A 9,098-nucleotide genomic window follows, 5' to 3' on the forward strand; every position below is an offset into this window, starting at 1 on the left:
ACTGAACATCATTGGTCAAATCTGTTATCGAGCCGTTAAATTGATCAAAATGTCGTTGTTTCGGAAGTTTGACGAGCTGCGCTAAAACTATACGAAGGAAATAATTCACGTTTATTCAGATTATTTTGACTTTCACTTGAATTTATAGGAGCTGGATTTAATCAGTGTATTTTAGTTGTTTAAAAGGAGCCGTTGTTAGTTAGTGAATGTGTGTTATTAAGCGTGTAAAAGCCTTTTAACTGCGGAGAGACAGGTTAGCAGGTAAGTTACTAACTGTTTACTGCTGCAATGTGTGACGCTGCTGGTTTTATGTCGTAAATCCTAAATTGAGACGCTTCCATCGGTTGAAAACACGAACATTTAAGCTTTCAAACGAGATATAATATGTGTGTACTGACATATACAGTCAACATGAAAATATGTAGTATATTTATTTATTATTTTAACGTGTAAATATCGGGTCGCATCCAACCTCCGCACCTTAAACTGTTAAAAGACAGAACAGGTGAAAACATCCCAGGTGAGTCCTGATTATGATGACGTCACTGATTCATCTCCACATTTGTGCTGCAATGTTTAAATTTCCTGATTATTAAGTAGCCTACACCTGTCTAAAATGTATTCAAACTAATTTAACAGCAGTGCAATGTTCATGTTGAGTTTAAACCATTTTAGAGAAAAGTTGAGTCTGTTAAATTGTGAAGGTATAAATGTATATAGTTGTTGAATTGTTCTTTATACTGAGAGATGCTCCTATTTAGTTAAATGCTGTTCTTGTTTTTGGTGAAAATAAACCAGAAACTTCAGATCAAATGTTTCTGAATTAATGAAGCCCTGATAAACAAGGAATTTATACATCTATTAATACAGTATTGTTTCATTTTGTACAACACAATTTTGTGTTTTATTTAACTTTTACACAGACCACAAAATTATTTAACATTTTTTTGTATCACAGCAAAACCAATATTTAAAGGTTGTTAAAACTTCTACTTTTTATAAGAAGTTGTGTTATAATGTCAGAATTTGTGTTTTCAGTTGTTAGTAGTTAACAAATCTTATGTTGAAGTTAAAATGTTGAAATATTAATGTAATATCATGTCCTGTCAAATAATTTTGGGAGGTGTGGATTTTTAAATTCTGTCTTAAAACAAAAGTCAGGTTATTAATGTGCTTTCAGTGTAAGTGATGGCGCCAAAATCCACAATGTATGACAGTGTGTCTTAAACACAGAATAATCCACAGATACAAGCAGAAAAGGGATGAACCCAAAAACATCTCAATCTACATCATCTATATGTCTTCATGAGTTGTTTTTTACTCTTTGTTCACAGGTGCAGCTCCGGAGCCATACATAACAACAGTTGATGAAACAAAGGAGGGGGTGCTGTTGCAGTGTGCAGTTCGAGGTGTTTATCCAAAACCTGAGGTACAGTGGCAGGACAGTGAAGGAAAAATCATTCCTGCTGAGGATCCACAGGTGTCAGAAAGAGGAGGCCGATTCGACGTGATCCTCCGAACTACTGTGAACAAAGCCAGCCGCTTCCGCTGTGTAGCCACACAGAAGGAAATCAGCCACACGATTCATGCTGAGACATATGTTCCTTTCAAAGGTGAGGGCTTGTGACCACAAAAACTATTCTTCATGTGGAGCTTTGTTGTTATGAATATATACACCTCTGACTGACACAAACAGCTTGCTACAGAATTTAAATTATAGTTGAAGAGTCCTCTGTCTGCAGCTGAAACCAGAGTTAACAAATGTTCACCACTTCTCACATTTACCAACATTTGTCTTGTGGTTTGTTTTAATGCTACACTGCACAGCTCACTAAAGCATGGAAGTGAATTCACTGGATCATAGGTTCTGTATGATGTTCTAAACACTAAATGACATTATAGTGGGATTATACAGCAGTGATTTACAGTCAGCTGTGTGTATATTTCTAAGTGCTGTCTGGCAGCTTCCTCACAGCACAATTAATGTGTAAATATTCTTCTCAGCAAATAAAACAACAAGCTCTCTCTTTGTGTTTCTCTCAGCACAGTAATCACACTGCTAGGTTTATTAATGAATGAGCAGAGATTTATACAAGTTTACATATTCAAAACTGCAAAATAAATGATCATACTCCTTAAACATTTTATAACATTAAAATAAATTCCAGTGTGATTGTTTAAGAGATTTATTTTCTAACACAGCAGAGTTTCAGCTGATCTGAGTGTTAGTCAAACCTGAATATGAGATCTTAGCATCATGAGAAGGTCCACCACAAATTTCTCACTGACACAATTGACCATCAGCTTTTCATCTGTTTACTTTAAAGTTATTTCCAGTAGCAGAGTGGAGTAATGTGAATGTGCAGCAGCTTAAGACAGGATGTTTGTGAAATCTGACACTGTGCTTTATTTTTCCTCCAATCAGTTCTGTTCAATAAACAGAGAAACAAAGTTCAGTTTTTACAGTTTTACCTGTCTGCCATGTTGATATCACATAAACTCTCTAACTTCATTATGTTTTCCTTTTTTTCTCTTTTGGGTTTCATCACAAAAGAAAAAACAGCTGAAGTCAAAGCAGGTGAGTCCTGATTTTGGTCACTGATCTCTACATCTGCATGTTTGTGCTGTAAGTTCTGAATATCATCATAAAATGTTTAATGAGTAAACCTCAGTGTGTTGAGCTGACTGGGATCATTCTTCCTCATGTACGCTGAGACTAATATACATATACATGTTTTTATATTTGTCCAAAGGTAAAGTGCTCCATAGTTCTGGAGGCTTATAAAATGTTATTGTTACCATTTCATAACACAAGTGTCTACAAATGATATTTAATGTGCATATGACAGGACAGTTTATCTGTGCAATAATCAATACTTTAATAAGTGATCAGAGCTGATATCAATCCAGTATATATTGGATCAGTGTATCTCTCATGATACTTTGACACAGATACAGACACAGACCTAAGCTGTCCATCACAATGAAAAGCAAGTTACATAAAGTCAGTCACTTTATGAAGTCCACCTCTCTAAAACTAATGCAGTCTGATACAACAGTCTTACAATGAATCCCACTTTGATGAAGGTTTTAATGTTCAGCTTTTTGTAGGAACTGTTTTAAAAAAGATCCAGAGTCCATCACAGACTTGTACTTGTGAGCCTCGGCTCAGGATGTAGAAAACCTTGACTATGGACAGATTTCCACACGTGCAGATCTCAGGTTCGGCAGGAGTGTAGCAAAAGTCAGCTGAAAAAAGCCTAAAGTGGAGTGACAGGACAGTGATTGAAACATCCTTCCTACTGAGGATCAACACGTGTCAGAAACAGCAGGATGCTACAACAACATGAGCCTCCTCACTACTGTGACCAAAAGCAACCTCTGAGCTGTGGAGCCCAGCAGGAGGAAACTGCTCAGAAGATGGATGCTAATATCACTGTGGCTGCTGAGAGTCATCTCACTGCTGTTTGAATCTGTCAATCATTGGAGATTTTAGGAGCATGCACACCTTTAGTTGTTCTCTTTGTGTAGGTTATGATGTCTGAACATGATGGACACTTTGATTCTGACTGTTACTTTACCTTTTTATCTATTTCAGGGTTCTCTGGTGGATTGGTTGTTGGCCTTGTTCTTGGTGCTCTTATACTTGGTTTTGCTCTTGGAGCTGGGCTTTGCATGTTACAAAGACGTAAGAAAAGTAAGTTCAAATAAAATATCATATCAACATATATAACATGCAGAAAATACAATAAATTCTTCACATCTGTCACATTTTTAAAGTTTAAAAATTTTCTGTCAGCACTCATACAAAGTCCACTGAGTCTACACAATCTATTTTTGAGTACATTAAAAATAAATATTACATTTTTTTATAAAATGGAGAGATTGAATTTAAACTGTCGTGACCGTCAATCATGAAAGTTTTTAGTCATTTATAAGTTCAACACAAAGAAAACAAGATAATTGCTTTAATTAAAACATATCAGTTTGATGGACATAGTGCAGTTAATGTGTTTATTAACTGAAGAATTTGTGTTTCCAGAGTTGTGATTTTCTGTAATATAATTGTGTTTTTCTCTCCTGCAGACGGAGGTCCTGATTATAAAACCAGTCCAGAAGAGGAGGCTTGAAGTTGACTGCTGAAGTGTGTGTGCTCTTGTATCTTTTGATTTTTGTGAGGATCAGTTTGAGTTTTAGACAAAAACTATTAAAACATTTTTGGAGCAGTTGGAGCATTTTGTCCTCATTTATCCAAAGGCTGGCTTTTAAGTTGAGGTTTTAGAGTTAAAGATAGAAACATACGACTGTATAAACCTGTTAACTTTAAGATGAAGCTTCCTGTCTTACTGCAGCAGGACCAGGAGGGGGCAGTGTAGCTCACTACATGATATCAAATAGAAAACACTGAAATACCCAAAAAACAGAGAACAGAACAGTTTCAGCTGCCTAAACCTCAAAGAGATTAAAAGCTTTATAATTTGACTTGTAGCTTGACCATTATAACATTATTAATAAATATCAATGAATAATGAGAACTGTTGTAGTTGTGATGGACTACATTAGATCTCTGATCCTCAGCTGAAATAAACAACCATCGTAGTCACTCAGACTTTAAAAGATAAAGTAGAAATGTGTGCCAATGGTCGTCCGGTTGGATCCCTGCTGCTCCTGTCATCATGTCAAAGTGTCCTAGAACTAAACACTGAACCCCAAATGACTCCTGATGTTCAGACCTGCAGCCTGCATGGTAGCTGGCTGCCATCAGTGTGTTTGTGAGTGTTAATGAGTGAATGAGAGGAACATTTTAAAGCACACTGGATAAAAGCAGCATATAAATGCATCCATTTATCAAATATTATCATACTGCTCTTAAAGATCCTCACTGAGTTAGACTGCACTGAAATAAAACCTGCTGTTAAGCTTTGAATCAATGTGAATATTTTGCAGCTAAAATCAATCAAATATGACTTTTCTATATTTTGAATAATCATGTGTTATTGCTTTGTATGTGTTAATGTTCTCAGTCAGAATCAGTCAGGTACAGTTTCATACTGAACTATAAACTGTTGTTGACTGTGATATTTGAATCATGCTGAAAGTTCATGTATGTTTATGTTGTTTATGTTGCACTTGCAGGGTTTCATGTAACTTCAGGCTCTTCTTTTCTATTCAATCATTTAAAAATAAAACATGAAAAATGTCAAACTGTATGTTGTGACTGATTTGAATGTTTCGGTCTGTTGAAACTTTGATAAGAGAAACAAAAGTGATGAAGTGTGTGAAGATAAAGCTCTGATCAGAGGGAGGATGTTCACATGTAATTTGTGCAGAATTGATGAGTCATAGTAGTTAATATACAGCAGAATAAGTTCAACCATGGTTCAGATGTTTCCAGCTGTGTTTTTTGGGGGCTGATGTTGTACAGACACGGTGAAAACCTGTTTTTACATGTTTTAGTTTGTATAAAACAGTTTTCTGGTTGTATCTGAGGTGTCATCATTCTCATCAGTAATCCACACACAATAAACAGTGGCCCGCTTTATTTATGGTTGAAGCTGAAGTGCTGTTATTGACACAGATGTGTTGTGGTCAGATAGGACACATTATGGGATGTACCTGTATGAGTGTAGAAGAGGTTACAAGCTCATATTTATTGGGATGTAGGTGAGCCTTGTGTTTATATTGTTATCTACTGCACATTTATGACGAGTCTTGTCAAACATTTGATGAAGTCTATACAAGGACAAACCTCAGCTTTCATTAGGGGGCCAGATATTAATATTGGAGGGCCAGATTTGACTCGCAGGCCGCTGTTTACCCACCACTGATGCTTTTATTGTGACAGGGCTGTACCGGATGTGCTGCTGGTGTTGAATCCGAGGAACCGAAAGTATTGCTGGATGAAGCAGTGAGGCTGTGAGGAGCGGCTAAAGCTTCGTTATATAGAGATGTTAAAGTGATGTTTCATCTCCAGGTGACGCAGACAGCTATGGAGCTTCTTCCTCTCGTGTGTGTCTCTCTCCTGACTTGGTCTGGAACAACGTTTGCTGTTGAAAACGGTGAGAAAACCAATCACTTCCACTGATAATCACACTGAATGACATTTATTCATTGTATTTGATTTAAAATGTGTAAATTCATGCAGGAGTCTGAAAGCACGCAGAATAAAAATGACTGGATAGTTTAAATGACGTCATCACCTGCATACAGTCTTATAATAGACCTACTCAGAGTTTAGATGTTTATCATCATTTAGGATGTTATACTGTTATAAGAGGGGTTAATACCTTTAGATGTGACGTCATGACGGCTGCATGGTGTCGTCTCCATCCTGTCATGAGGATCCATCAAAATAGTCTGAGATGAAATTTACAATCAACTAATCGGTTCATCGTTGCAGCTCTATTCAAATCATTGTCAATAACTTCTTTTTTATGTTTTTATTTTTATTTTTTAAATTTGCATCTCCACTGTTAGTTTGTTAAGTAGTTTTTAAACAAATGGCAGCAGGTGTTTGGATGTTATAAACACTGAGGTGGTATAGCTCGTAATTTATTGATTGTTTTGACAAAAAATTGTAAATATCACACCTATTTCTCATATTTGTTTTATTGCTCCTCCTCAACCAAAACCAAAACTATTTGGAGAAGTAAAGGTGGCACATTCATGTACATCCATATTTGACCACTGTACTGTATGTGAGACACGTTGTCAGAAGGTGAAAACTGGCCTCATTTAATACACTCAGCCTGTCCTCAGAAATACAGAAGGTTTACTTCCTCTCTGCATTAAGCTTTGTGGATGATGAACCTGTAGTTATCTGAGCAGTTTTCATATGTGCAGAGAAGCAGCTAGTTAGACACTCCCACAAATATCCCTGCAACAATTATACAGTATGTGTCTATTTCTCCATTGGTAATAAATTTGACAGCAGGATGTAACAGCTGGTTTTCACCAACAGTGAATCAGCTGACTGACAAGATTCTACTCCATACATTGTTATTGGGATAGAGTTCACATGGAGCCTTTTCTACAGTATTTATAATGATCCGTCATAGCTAGAAACAATCAGGATGAATTCTCAGAAATTAAGTTTGACTTTGTTTAGTTCAGTTTTCCTCTTCCATCTGCAGCGCTCTCTCCTGCTTCTCTTTCTTTCTCTCGCGCATTTGTTCAACCAGGTGTAATATTTATTAGTGTGTTGGATGTGCTGACAGAGATAGTCTGATGACTTAGTCACTGCTGAAGATCATCATCATTTTGTTAAATGTTATTATTTATTAATGGGTGTGGTGTTCTCCTCAGGTTGTGATAAAAGACTAGAATAATATAATAATGTGAAAAATAAGAAAACTAAATGTAAAAGATAAAAACAGATAAAAAATTAATAAAAAAGTGAAATATGAACAAGTGTAAGTATGATATGTGCAGGACAGAGCAAAGGATTTGTTGAAGACAATGTGCCAGATGACAAGAGACAAGAAAAGTTTCTTGTTATAACATAAGTTGATATGTTGCTATGACAACAAACTTCCATATGTCTGTCTTAACCTGATTATTCTGCATGTAAACATACTGATTAATACTTGTTTTTGTCTTCCAGAGCCAAAAGTCACAGTGGAAGAAGGAAGTGACGTCATGTTACCTTGTTCACTCAACACAGAGGACATTACTAAGAAGAAGTTTGTGTGGAAGAAAGATGGTCGTCAGGTGTTCCTGTATGATGACAGCGATCATTCCAATATCGTCCCTACAGGTCAAGATCAGCAGTTCAGAGGACGAGTCGAACATTTTCCAGATAAACTAAAGTCAGGCGACGCCTCCATAACCATCAGTAATACGAAGGCGGCTGACAGTGGAGACTACACCTGTGAATTTCCAGATCTTCAGCCAAGACAAATATTCTACATTAAGCTTTGTGTTGTTGGTGGTGAGTACTTTGATAAAACACTTATTTATACAGTTTTATATTTGATTAGATTAGTTTACTCATCAAACGGATTTCTGAAGCACTGGATCAATATGAAGCAGTTGATACAATTAAAATAGCGACATCTGCAGAGCAACTGTTGGTGTTGCATTTGTCTAGATGGATTAAATCAGAGACTGTGATAAAAATGTCAGAATATATAAAAATATATATTTATTTAGGTTGTAGAATAAATTAAGATGATAAAACTTTAGTGAAATAAAATAATGCTGAGAAAATAAAACCTCCAGTTAAATGTTTCATCAGCTGCTGTCGGCTACTAAAGAAGAACTACATGGTCAGTTTTTCCTTCTGGCAGCTTGAGACTTATTTCTCCCTCCAGTTAAATCACAAACACAAGAGGTTCCTCTGGTTACAGGTGTTTATTCTGCATATCCATGCTGTGAGAACTAGATAAATATAATACACACATCATGAATTTAGTCTGACATCAATTCTCAGAGAATAATAATTTACATTAAACAGAAATGTCACAATCACAAAATATATTTTATATAATCCTTTAACTTTGAATACCATAAGCCACTTAGCTAACGGATAATTAGCATTGAAACATTCATTAAAACAGAGGTGAGTTAACATGCATCTATCACATGATTTCCACTAGTATATTAACCATTAGCATATCAAATAATAACAAGTATGTAGAAAATACAAATACACTTGCAAACCTCATTGGCCACGTTAACTTAAGGAGGTAAGAAAGGAAACTTCCAGCCTTATGAATCCTCACTTTGTTCCAGTCTTCATGAACATTAACACAGTATCTGCATATAAGAACACATTTAATGACTTTTAAGACCTTTTTAAAATCTCTTTAAGGAAATGAAATTACCATTGCTGAGACATGTAATAATAATAATAATAATAATAATAATAATAATAATAATAATACAATAGCAGGATTTTACTGTTGTAGTGGGTTAAATGGAGCTAATGTTTACATCATTTATAAAGGACTGCATCTAATGATTAGTTTCATTATAGTTCTAACTGCTGATTATTTTTATACTTTAATTAATACGTTGATTGGTTGATTTATGTAAAATAATCAGAAAATAATGATAATAATGATAAATAACATCAACTGAACAAATATAATCAAATC

General features: G+C 35.5%; 1 long non-coding RNA gene across 1 annotated transcript; it reads left to right on the forward strand.

The window, feature by feature from the left end:
* Positions 1 to 1,404: 1,404 nt before the first annotated feature.
* Positions 1,405 to 4,642, forward strand: LOC133977885 (uncharacterized). Its single transcript, XR_009924981.1, has 4 exons — positions 1,405 to 1,613; positions 2,555 to 2,578; positions 3,599 to 3,697; positions 4,087 to 4,642. It is a non-coding gene; the product is annotated as an uncharacterized LOC133977885 (long non-coding RNA).
* The last annotated feature ends 4,456 nt before the right edge of the window (positions 4,643 to 9,098 follow it).

Source organism: Scomber scombrus, chromosome 3, assembly GCF_963691925.1.
Source record: "Scomber scombrus chromosome 3, fScoSco1.1, whole genome shotgun sequence".
In the NCBI taxonomy this organism is placed as follows: domain Eukaryota; kingdom Metazoa; phylum Chordata; class Actinopteri; order Scombriformes; family Scombridae; genus Scomber; species Scomber scombrus.